This window comes from Neophocaena asiaeorientalis, unplaced genomic scaffold, assembly GCF_003031525.2.
Source record: "Neophocaena asiaeorientalis asiaeorientalis breed wild unplaced genomic scaffold, Neophocaena_asiaeorientalis_V1.1 scaffold115, whole genome shotgun sequence".
Taxonomy (NCBI): Eukaryota; Metazoa; Chordata; class Mammalia; order Artiodactyla; family Phocoenidae; genus Neophocaena; species Neophocaena asiaeorientalis.
The window spans coordinates 17,040-29,923 of NW_020173132.1; positions in this window are offsets into that span (position 1 = coordinate 17,040).

Here is a 12,884-nt window from a genome sequence, read left to right on the forward strand (position 1 = left end):
AGAGACAAAATCACACAAAGAAGCATACACATACATACTCATAAAAAGAGAAAAAGGAAAAAAAATATATATCTCTATTAAAAAAAAATGAAGAAGGCAACCAAGTCAATAAACAAATCTACCAATGGTAATAAACTCTAAATACTAAACTAAGATAAACATGAAACCAACAACAAATCAGATGCAAACCCCAAGTCTCCATTTGCTCACAGAGTTCACCTCCTCAATTTTGGGATGATTCGTTGTCTATTCATGTATTCCACAGGTGCAGGTACATCAAGTTGAATGTGGAGCTTTAATCCACTGCTTCTGAGGCTGCTGGGAGAGATTGCCCTTTGTCTTCTTTGTTCTCACAGCTCCCAGGGGCTCACCTTTGGATTTGGCCCCGCGTCTGTGTGTAGGTCTTCTGAGGGCATCTGTTCTTCGCTCAGACAGGATGGGGTTAAAGGAGCAGCTGATTAGGGGGCTCTGGCTCACTCAGGCCTGGGGGAAGGGAGGGTTATGCAATGCGGGGCAAGCCTGCAGCCGCAGAGGCCAGCGTGACATTGCACTAGCCTGAGGCAAAACCCCGTCTCCATTTGCTCACAGAGTTCACCTCCTCAATTTGGGATGATTCGTTGTCTATTCATGTATTCCACAGGTGCAGGTACATCAAGTTGAATGTGGAGCTTTAATCCACTGCTTCTGAGGCTGCTGGGAGAGATTGCCCTTTGTCTTCTTTGTTCTCACAGCTCCCAGGGGCTCACCTTTGGATTTGGCCCCGCGTCTGTGTGTAGGTCTTCTGAGGGCATCTGTTCTTCGCTCAGACAGGATGGGGTTAAAGGAGCAGCTGATTAGGGGGCTCTGGCTCACTCAGGCCTGGGGGAAGGGAGGGTTATGCAATGCGGGGCAAGCCTGCAGCCGCAGAGGCCAGCGTGACATTGCACTAGCCTGAGGCATGCTGTGTGTTCTCCCAGGGAAGTTGTCCCTGGATCAGGGGACCCTGGCACTGGCGGGCTGCACAGGCTCCTGGGAGGGGAGGTGTGGATAGTGACCTGTGCTCACACACAGGCTTCTTGGTGGCTGCAGTAGCAGCCTTAGCATTTCATGCCTGTCTCTGGGGTCCGTGCTGATAGCCGCGGCTCACATCCATCTCTGGAGCTGATTTAGGCGGTGCTCTGAATCCCCTCTCCTCACGCACCCTGAAACAATGGTCTGTTTCCTCTTTGGCAGGTCCAGACTTTTCCCCGGACTCCCTCCCGGCTAGCCGTGGTGCACTAGCCCCTTCAGGCTGTGTTCACGCAGCCAAACCCAGTCCTCTCCCTGGGATCTGACCTCCAAAGCCCGAGCCTCAGCTACCAGCCCCCACCCGCCCCAGTGGGTGAGCAGACAAGCCTCGGGCTGGTGAGTGCTGGTTGACACCGATCCTCTGTGCGGGAATCTCTCCGCTTTGCCCCCCGCACCCCTGTTGCTGCGCTCTCCTCCACGGTTCCAAAGCTCCCCCCTCCACCTCCCGCAGTCTCCGCCCAGGAAGGGGCTTCCTAGTGTGTGGAATCCTTTCCTCCTTCACAGCTCCCTCCCACTGGTGCAGGTCCCGTCCCTATCCTTTTGTCTGTGTTTATTCTTTTTTCTTTTGCCCTACACAGGTACGTGGGGAGTTTCTTGCCTTTTGGGAAGTCTGAGGTCTGCCAGCGTTCAGTAGGTGTTCTGTAGGAGTTGTTCCACGTGTAGATGTATTTCTGATGTATTTGTGGGGAGGAAGGTGATCTCCACGTCTTACTCCTCTCCCATCTTGAAGGTCTCCTCCCACTTTGTATTTTTAAATCATGAATGGATGTTGAATTTTTTCAAATGCTTTGGCCACATCTGCTGAGTTGATCATATGATTTTTACTTTTCAGTTTGTTAATGTGGTGTGTCATATTGATTGATTTATGCATGTTGAACCATCCTTGTATCGCTGAAAAAAATCACTTGATCATGGTGTACTATGCTTTTAATGTATTGTTGAAAGTGTTTGCTAATATTTTGAGAATTTTTGCATCCGTGTTCATCAGTGATATTGGCCTATAATTTTCTTGTGATGCCCTTGTCTGGTTTTAATAGTGGGTAATGCTGGCCTTGAAAATGAGATTGGAAATGTTCCCTCTCCTGGGTTTTTTGTTGTTGTTGTTTGGTTTTGGTTTTGTTTTTTTGGAAGAGATTGAGAAGGATTGGTAGTAATTATTCATTAAACCTTTCATAGAATTTACCAGTGAATCCACCTGGTCCTGGAATTTTGTTTGCTGGGAGGTTTTTGATTACTGACTCAATCTCCTTACTAGTAATTGGTCTCTTGAGGTTTTCTGTTTCTCCGTGATTCAGTCTCGATAGGTTGTATGTTTCTAGCAATTTATCCATTTTTTCTAGGTTATCCAATTTGTTAGTGTACAATTGCTCCTAGTTATCTCTTATGATCCTTTGTGTTTCTGTGGTGTTAGCTGTAAGGTCTCCTCTTTTGTTTTTGGTTTTATTTACGAGTCCTCTCTTTTCTCCTTAGTGAGTCTAGCTAAAGTTTTTAAAATCTTTGTCTACATTTTCAAAAAACAAGCTCTTTAGTTTCACTAATTTTTTTCCTTTTTTTTTTCCTTTTTAGTCTCTATTTCTTTTGTTTCTGCTCTGATCTTTGTTATTTCTTTCCTTTTAGTAACTTTGGGCTACATTTGGTCTTTTTCTCGTCCCTTCAGGTATAGTTAGGTTATTTGAGGTGTTTCTTGTTTGCTTGTTTTGTTTTTTTTTTTGCGGTACGCGGGCCTCTCACTGCTGTGGCCTCTCCCGTTGCGGAGCACAGGCTCCGGACGCGCAGGCTCAGTGGCCATGGCTCACGGGCCCAGCTGCTCCGCAGCATGTGGGATCTTCCCGGACCGGGGCACGAACCCGCGTCCCCTGCATCAGCAGGTGGACTCTCAGCCACTGCGCCACCAGGGCAGCCCTGAGGTGTTTCTTATTTATTACTGTAGGCAGTTACTGTTATGAGCTTCCCGCTTAGAACTGCTTTTGCTGAATTGCATAATTTTGATATATTGTATTTCCATGTGTCTCGTGGTATATTTTGAATTCAGCAGCATGTTGTTTAATTTCCACATATTTGTGAATTTTCTAGTTTTATTTTACTTGCTGTGTAGTTTCATACTATTGTAGTCAGAAAAGTTGCTTGAGGACTTCCCTGGTGACGCAGTGGTTAAGAATCCATCTGCCAATGCAGGGGACACGGGTTCAAGCCCTGGTCTGGGAAGATCCCACAATTACTCCTCTCCCATCTTGAAGGTCTCCTCCCACTTTGTATTTTTAAATCATGAATGGATGTTGAATTTTTTCAAATGCTTTGGCCACATCTGCTGAGTTGATCATATGATTTTTACTTTTCAGTTTGTTAATGTGGTGTGTCATATTGATTGATTTATGCATGTTGAACCATCCTTGTATCGCTGAAAAAAATCACTTGATCATGGTGTACTATGCTTTTAATGTATTGTTGAAAGTGTTTGCTAATATTTTGAGAATTTTTGCATCCGTGTTCATCAGTGATATTGGCCTATAATTTTCTTGTGATGCCCTTGTCTGGTTTTAATAGTGGGTAATGCTGGCCTTGAAAATGAGATTGGAAATGTTCCCTCTCCTGGGTTTTTTGTTGTTGTTGTTTACCCGTGTGCCACGTCTACTGAGCCTGTGCTCTAGAGCCTGTGTGCCCCAACTACTGAAGCCCACGGACCTAGAGCCCATGCTCCGCAACAAGAGAAGCCACCGCAGTGAGAAGCCCATGCGTCATAACAAAGAGTAGCCCCCACTCATCGCAACCAAAGAAAGACCACATGCAGCAATGAGGACCCAACACAGCCATAAATAAATTAATTAATTAATTTTAAAAAAAGTCCCGTGCTATTACTGTGTTGGTGTGTATTTCTCCCTTTATATCTGTTAATATTCATTTTATATATTTATATGTCCCTATGTTGGGTGCATAAATATTTACAAATGTTATATCCTCTTGTTGGATTGACCCCTTTATTATTATACAAGGACCTTCTTTGTCTGTTACTATGGTCTTTGTCTTAAAGTTTATTTTGTCAGATTGAGAAGGATTGGTAGTAATTATTCATTAAACCTTTCATAGAATTTACCAGTGAATCCACCTGGTCCTGGAATTTTGTTTGCTGGGAGGTTTTTGATTACTGACTCAATCTCCTTACTAGTAATTGGTCTCTTGAGGTTTTCTGTTTCTCCGTGATTCAGTCTCGATAGGTTGTATGTTTCTAGCAATTTATCCATTTTTTCTAGGTTATCCAATTTGTTAGTGTACAATTGCTCCTAGTTATCTCTTATGATCCTTTGTGTTTCTGTGGTGTTAGCTGTAAGGTCTCCTCTTTTGTTTTTGGTTTTATTTACGAGTCCTCTCTTTTCTCCTTAGTGAGTCTAGCTAAAGTTTTTAAAATCTTTGTCTACATTTTCAAAAAACAAGCTCTTTAGTTTCACTAATTTTTTTCCTTTTTTTTTTCCATTCATTTTATATATTTATATGTCCCTATGTTGGGTGCATAAATATTTACAAATGTTATATCCTCTTGTTGGATTGACCCCTTTATTATTATACAAGGACCTTCTTTGTCTGTTACTATGGTCTTTGTCTTAAAGTTTATTTTGTCTAAGTATAGCTATCCCAGCTTTCTTTTGGTTTTCATATTCATGAAACATCTTTTTCCATCCTTTCACTTTCAGTCTGTGTGTGTCCTTATATCTGAAGTCTCTTATAGGCAGCATATAAATGGGTCTTGTATTTTTTAAAATTCATTCAGCTACACTTTGCCTTTTGATTGGAGAATTTAGAATATTTACATTTAAAGTAATTATTGATAGGTATGTATTTATTGCCATTTTGTGTGTTCTGGTTGTTTTGAATTCCTATGTTCCTTTCTTCTTCTCTTGCTCTCTTCTTCTATGATTTGATCATTTTCTGTAGTGTTGTGCTTAGATTCCTTGATCTTTTGTGTATCTACTATAGGTTTTTGCTTCGAGGTTACCAAGAGGCTTACATAAGATATGTTTCTCAGTCAATTTTAAGTTGATAGCACCTTAAATTTAAATGCATTTTAAAGATATGTATTTTTTCTCTCTCCCACCCATTTTATGTTTTTAATGTCACGATTTACAGCATTTTATCTTCTGTATTCCTTAACAATTATTGTAGTTATATTTATTCCTTTTGTCTTTTAACCTTCATACTAGCTTTATAAGTGGTTAACCCACACCTTTACTATATGTTTACCTTTACTGGTGAGATTTATACTTTCATGTGCTTTCTTGTTACTAATTAGCACCCTTTCTTTTCAACTAAAAGAAGTCCCTTTAACATTTCTTGTAAGGCTGGTTTAGTAGTGATGAACTCTGTTAGCTTTTGGTTATATAGAAAACTCTTTCTCCTTTAATTCTGAATGATAACTTTGCCAGGTAGAGTATTACTGGTTGGAATTAAAAATTTTTTTTTCTTTCAGCATGTTGAATATGCAGTGCTACTCTGGCCTGCAAACTTTCTGATGGAAAATATATTGATAGTCTTATGCGGGTTCCCTTGCATGTAAAAAGTTCTTTTTCTGTTGCTGCTTTTAAGATAATCTCCTTTCTTTTAATTTTTAACATTGTCTTTATAATGTGTCTTGATATGGGCTCTTTGGGTTCATCTTATTTGGAAATCTCTGGGCTTCTTCCATCTGATTTCTTATTTGGAAATCTCTGGGCTTCTTGCATCTGGAGACTGGTTCTTTCCCTAACCTGTCTCTTTCCATCCCAGGTTAGGGAAATTTTCAGCCATTATTGCTTCAAATAAATTTTCTGCCCATTTCTCTCTTCTTTCTGGGACCCTTGTGATGTGAATGTTGGTCCACTTGATGTTGTCCCATAAATTCCTTAAGCTATCATCACTCTTTTCATTCTTTTTGTTGTTGTTGTTTAGTGGGATATGTTCTCTACCCCGTCTTCGAGTTCACCAGTCTCCTTCTGCCTCATCTAGTCTGCTTTGAATGCATCAGTCATAATTTTCAGTTCAGTTATTGTATTTTTTCAGCTCTGTGAGTTCCACTTGGTGCTTTCTTATACTTTCTGTCCCTTGCTGAAGTACTCACTTTGTTCATTCATTGTTGGCCAAGAGGGTAAGCATACTTGTCTTTTTTTTTTTTTTGGCATTGCAAAGTACGTCTTTTTTTTTTTTTTTTTTTAACTGGAGTATAGTTGATTTACAACGTTGTATTAGTTTTAGGTGTACAGAAAAGTGAATCAGGTATACATATACATATGTCCATTTTTCTTAGATTGCTTTCCCATATAGGTTATTACAGAATATTGAGTAGAGTTCCCTGTGCTATATAGTAGGTACTTACACATTTTATATATAGCGTGGATATGTTAATGCCAATATCCTGATTTATCCCTTTCCCCCCTTTCTTGTTTGTAACCAGAAGTTTGGTTTCTACATCTGTGAGTCTATGTCTGTTTTGTAAATAAGTTCATTTGTACCATTTTGTTAGATTCCACATATAAGGGATATCATAGGGTATTTGTCTTTCTCTTTCTTACTTCACTTAGTATGATAATCTCTAGGTCCATCCATGTTGCTGCAAATGGCATTAGTTTGATACTTTTTATGGCTAATATTCCATTGAATATATGTACCACATCTTCCTTATCCATTCCTCTGTCCATTGATATTTAGGTTGCTTCCATGTCTTGGCTATTGTAAATAGTGCTGCGATGAATATTGGGGTGTATGTATCTTTTCGAATTATGGTTTACTCTGGATATATGCCCAGGAGTGGGATGATGGGGATCGTAATTTTGTTCTATATTTAGTTTTTAAAGCAACCTCCATACTGTTCTCCATAGTGGCTGCACTAATTTACATTCCCAGCAAGAGTGTAGGAAGGTTCCCTTTTCTCCACAATTTCTCCAGCATTTATTGTTTGTAGACTTTTTATGTTGGCCAATCTGACCAGTGTGAGGTGGTACCTCATTGTAGTTTTCAGTTGCATTTGTGTAATAATTAGTGATGTTGAGCATCTTTCCATGTGCTTTTTGGCCACCTGTATGTCTTCCTTGGAGACATGTCTATTTAGATCTTCCACCCATTTATTGTTTGGGTTATTTGGTTTTTTATGATATTGAGCTGCATGAGCAGTTTGTATATTTGGAGATTAGTCCCTGTTGGTCACTTCATTTGGAAATACTTTGTCCCATTCTATAGATTGTCTTTTTGTTTTGTTTATGCTTTCCTTTGGTGGTCAAAAGCTCTTAAGTTTAATTATGTCCCATTTGTTTATTTTTGTTTTCATTACTTTAGGAGGAGAATAAAAAAGATATTCCTGCAATTTCTGTCAGAGAGTGTTCTGCTTATGTTTTCCTCTAAGATTTTTATAGTGTCCAGCCTTACATTTGAGTCTTTAATCCATTTTGGTTTATTTTTGTGTATGGTGTTAGGGAGTGTGGTAATTTCATTCTTTTACATGTAGCTTTTACATGTAGTCCAGATTTCCCAGCACCACTTATTGAAGAGACTGTTTTCTCCATGTGTATTCTTGCCTCATTCATCATAGATTAGTTGATCATATGTGTGTGGGTCTATCACTGGACTTTCTATCCCATTCCAGTGATCTATAGTTCTGTTTTTGTGGCAGTACCATACTATTTTGATTACTGTAGCTTTGTAATACAGTCTGACGTCTGGGAGCCTGATTCCTCCAGCTCTGTTTTTCTTTCTGAAGATTGCTTTGGCAATTTGGGGTCTTTTTTTTTTTAAGGGTTCTTTAAAAATTTTGTTGAATTGGAGTATAGTTGATTTACAATGTTGTGGAAGTTTCAGTTGTACAGGAGAGTGAATCAGTTATACATATACATATATCTACTCTTTTTTTAGATTCTTTTCCCATATAGGTCATTACAGAGTATTGAGTAGAGGTCCCTGTGTTATACAGTAGGTCCTTATTAGTTACCTATTTTATATATAGTAGTGTTATATGTCAATCCCAATCTACTAATTTATCCCTCCCCCCATCCGGTAACCATAAGTTTGTTTTCTATATCTGTGACTCTACTTTTGTTTTATAAATAAGTTCATTTGTACTGTTGTTTTTTGTTTTCTAAGATTCCACATATAAGCAATATCATATATTTGTCTTTCTGTGTCTGACTTTACTCAGTATGACAGTCGCTAGGTCCACCCATGTATATTTTGTTCTTTTTTATGGCTGAGTAACATTCCATTGTATATATGTGTCACATCTTCTTTATCCATTCCTCTGTTGATGGGCATTTAGGTTACTTCCATGTCTTGACTATTGTAAATAGTGCTGTAGTGAACATTGGGGTGCATGTATCATTCTGAATTATGGAATTGCTGGGTCATAGAGTTCTATTTTTAGTTTTTTAAGGAACCTCCATACTGTTCTCCATAGTGGCTATATCAATTTACATTTGCACCAACAGTGTAAACAATACACTGTTGAATTGTAGAATTCAACAGTGATTGTAGAATTCTTTAGTGATATTCTGACTGGTGTGAGGTATCATTGTTGTCTTGATCTGCATTTCTCTAATAGTGATATTGAGCATCTTTTCTGGTGCTTTTCAGCCATCTGTATGTCTCTTTGGAGAAATATCTATTTAGATCTTCCACCCATTTTTTGATTGGGTTGCTTTATTGATATTGAGCTGCATGAGCTGTTCTTATATTTTGGAGATTAATCCCTTGTCGGTTGGTTCATTTGCCAATATTTTCTCCCATTCTGAGGTCGTCTTTTTGTTTTCTTTATGGTTTCCTTTGCTGTACAATAGTTTATAAGTTTAATTAGGGCCCCTTTGTTTATTTTTCTTTTCAATATTCTATTTTTCTTATATCTTTATTGGAGTATAATTGCTTTATAATGTTGTGTTAGTTGCTGCTGTATAACAAAGTGAATCAGCCAGGGGCTTCCCTGGTGGTGCAGTGGTTGAGAGTCTGCCTGCCGATGCAGGGGACACGGGTTCGTGCCCTGGTCTGGGAAGATCCCACGTGCCGCGGAGCGGCTGGGCCCGTGAGCCATGGCCACTGAACCTGCGTGTCAGGAGCGTGTGCTCTGTGGCGGGAGAGGCCACAGCGGTGAGAGGCCCGTGTACCGCAAAAATGGGTGTTAGCTCTTCTCTAAATGTTTGATAGAATTCACCTGTGAAGCCATCTGGTCCTGGACTTTTGTTTGTTGGAAGACTTTTAATCACAGTTTCAATTACATTACTTGTGATTGGTCTGTTGATTGGTCTGTTCATATTTTCTATTTCTTCCTGGTTCAGTCTTGGAAGGTTATAGCTTTCTAAGAATTTGTCCATTTCTTCCAGGTTGTCCATTTTATTGGCATAGAGTTGCTTGTAGTAGTCTCTTAGGATGCTTTGTATTTCTTTGGTGTCTGTTGTAACTTCTTTTACTGACATCTTTTACAGAAACTCCTTTTTCATTTCTAATTTTATTGATTTGAGTTCTCTCCCTCTTTTTCTTGATGAGTCTGGTTAATGGTTTATCAATTTTGTGTATCTTCTCAAAGAACCAACTTTTAGTTTTATTGATCTTTGCTACTGTTTTCTTTGTTTCGATTTATTTCTGCTCTGATCTTTATGATTTCTTTCCTTCTACTAACTTTGTGTTTTGTTTTTCTTTCTCTTGTTCCTTTTGGTGTAAGGTTAGATTGTTTGAGATATTTGTTGCTTCTTGAGGTAGGATTGTATTGTTATAAACTTCCCTCTTAGAACTCCTTTTGTTGCATCCCGTAGTTTTTCATTGTCATTTTTCTCTAGGTATTTTTTGATTTCCTCTTTGATTTCTTCAGTGTTCTCTTGGTTATTTAGTAACTTATTGTTTAGCCTCCTTGTGTTTGTGTTTTTTACATTTTTTCCCCTGTAATTGACTTCTAATCTCATAGTGTTGTGGTCTGAAAAGATGCTTGATATGCTTTCAATTTTCTTATTTTACTGAGGCTTGATTTGTGACCTAAGATGTGATCTGTCCTCGAGAATGTTCCATGTGCACTTGAGAAGAAAGTGTAATCTGCTGTTTTGGGGTGGAATGTCCTATAAATATCAATCAAATCTCTCTGGTCTATTGTGTCATTTAAAGCTTGTGTTTCCTTATTAATTTTCTGTCTGGATGATCTGTCCATTGGTGCAAGTGAGGTGTTAAAGTCCCCCACTATTATTGTGTTACTGTCGATTTCCTCTTATCCTCCTTCTGGGACCCCTATACTGTGAATGTTATTGCATTTAATGTTGTCCCAGAGGTCCCTTAGGCTGTCTTCATTTCTTTTGTTTTTTCTTTATTCTGTTCCGCAGCAGTGAATTCCACCATTCTGTCTTCCAGGTCACTTATCCATTCTTCCGCCTCAGTTATTCTGCTATTGGCTCCTTCTAGTGTAGTTTTCATTTCAGTTATTGTGTTGTTCATCTCTGTTTGTTCTTTAATTCTTCTAGGTCTTTGTTAAACATTTCTTGCATCTTCTCGACCTTTGCCTCCATTCTTCTTCCGAGGTCCTGGATCTTCTTCACTCTCATTATTCTGAATTCTTTTTCTGGAAGGTTTCCTATCTCCACTTCATTTAGTTGTTTTTCTGAGGTTTTATCTCGTTCCTTCATTTGGTACATAGCCCTCTGCCTTTTCATCTTGTCTTTTTGTGAATGTGGTTTCTGTTCCACAGGCTACATGATTGTAGTTCTTCTTGTTTCTGTTGTCTGCCTTTCTGGTGGATGAGGGTATCTAAGAGGCTTTGCCAGCTTCCTGATGGGAGGGACTGGTGGTGGGTAGAGCTGGCTGTTCCTCTGGTGGGCAGAGCTCAGTAAAACTTTAATCCGCTTGTCTGATGATGCGTGGGGCTGGGTTCCTTCCCCGTTGGTTGTTTGGCCTGAGGTGACCCAACACTGGAGCCTACGGGGCTCTTTGGTGGGGCTAATGGCAGACTCTGGGAGGCCTCACACCAAGGAGTACTTCCCAGGACTTCTGCTGCCAGTGTCCTTGTACTCATGGTGAGCCACAGCCACCCCCAACCTCTGCAGAAGACCCTCCAACACTAGCAGGTAGGTCTGGTTCAGTCTCCTATGGGGTCACTCCTCCTTCCCCTGGGTCCCTATGCACACACTACTTCGTGTGTGCCCTCCAAGAGTGGAGTCTCTGTTTCCCCCAGTTCTCTCGAAGTCTTGCAGTCAAATCCTGCTAGCCTTCAAAGTCTGATTCTCTTGGAATTCCTCCTCTGTTCCGGACCCCCAGGTTGGGAAGCCTGACGTGGGGCTCAGAACCTTCACTCCAGTGGATGGACTTCTGTGGTATAAGTGTTCTCCTGTTTTTGAGTCGCCCACCCAGCAGTTATGGGATTTGGTTTTACTGTGATTGCACCCCTCCTACCGTCTCATTGCGGCGTCTCCTTTGTCTCTGGATGTGGGGTATCTTTTTTGGTGAGTTCGTGTCTTCCTGTCGATGATTGTTCAGCAGTTAGTTGTGATTCCAGTGCTCTTGCAAGAGGGAGTGAGAGCATGTCCTTCTACTCAGCCATCTTGAACCATTCTCATGGTATTTGTTTTTCTTCTTCTGACTTACTTCACTCTGTATGACAGACTCTAGGTCCATCTACCTCATTACAAATAACTCAATTTCGTTTCTTTTTATGGCTGAGTAATAGTCCATTGTATATATGTGCCACTTCTCCCTTATGCATTCATCTGTTGATGGACACTTAGGTTGCTTCCATGTCCTGGCTATTGTAAATAGAGCTGCAGTGAACATTGTGGTACATGACTCTTTTTGAATTATGGTTTTCTCAGGGTATATGCCCAGTAGTGGGATTACTGGGTCATATGGCAGTTCTATTTTTAGTTTTTAAGGAACCTACATACTGTTCTCCATAGTGGCTGTATCAATTTACATTCCCACCAAGAGTGCAAGAGGGTTCCCTTTTCTCCACACCCTCTCCAGCATTTGTTGTTTGTAGACTTTTTGATGATGGCCCTTCTGACCGATGTGAGGTGATACCTCACTGTAGTTTTGATTTGCATTTCTCTAATGATTAGTGATGTTGAGCATCCTTTCGTGTGCTTTTTGGCAATCTGTATATCTTCTTTGGAGCAATGTGTGTTTAGGTCTTCTGCCCATTTTTTGGATTGGGTGTTTGTGTTTTTGATATTGAGCTGCATGAGCTGCTTGTATATTTTGGAGATTAATCCTTTAATTAATCCTTTACTCAGTTGCTTCATTTACAAATATTTTCTCCCATTCTGAGGGTTGTCCTTTTGTCTTGTTTATGGTTTCCTTTGCTGTGCAATAGTTTTTAAGTTTAATTAGGTCCCATTTTTAAATTTTTGTTTTTATTTTCTGTCCTCTAGTAAGTGGATCATAAAAGATCTTGCTGTGTTTTATGTTAGAGTGTTTATCTTTTTTTCTAAGAGTTTTATAGTGTCTGCCCTGACATTTAGGTCTTCAATCCATTGTGAGTTTATTTTTGTGTATGGTGTTAGGGAGTGTTGTAGTTTCATTCTTTTACATGTGGCTGTCCCATTTTCCCAGCACCACTTATTGAAGAGGCTGTCTTTTCTCCACTGTATAGTCTTGCCTTTTTCATCATAGATTAGTTGACCATATGTTCCTGGTTTATCTCCGGATTTCTGTCCTGTTCCAGTGGTGCATATGTCAGTTTTTGTGACAGTACCATACTGTTTTGATATATTACCTTTGTAATATAGTGTGAGGTCAGGGAGTCTGATTCTTCCACCCTTGTTTATCTTTCTCAAGATTGGTTTGGCTATTAGGGGTGTATTTTTTTTTTTTTTTTTTTTTTTTTAAAAGGGTTTTTTTTTTTAAAAAAATTATTGGTGAAT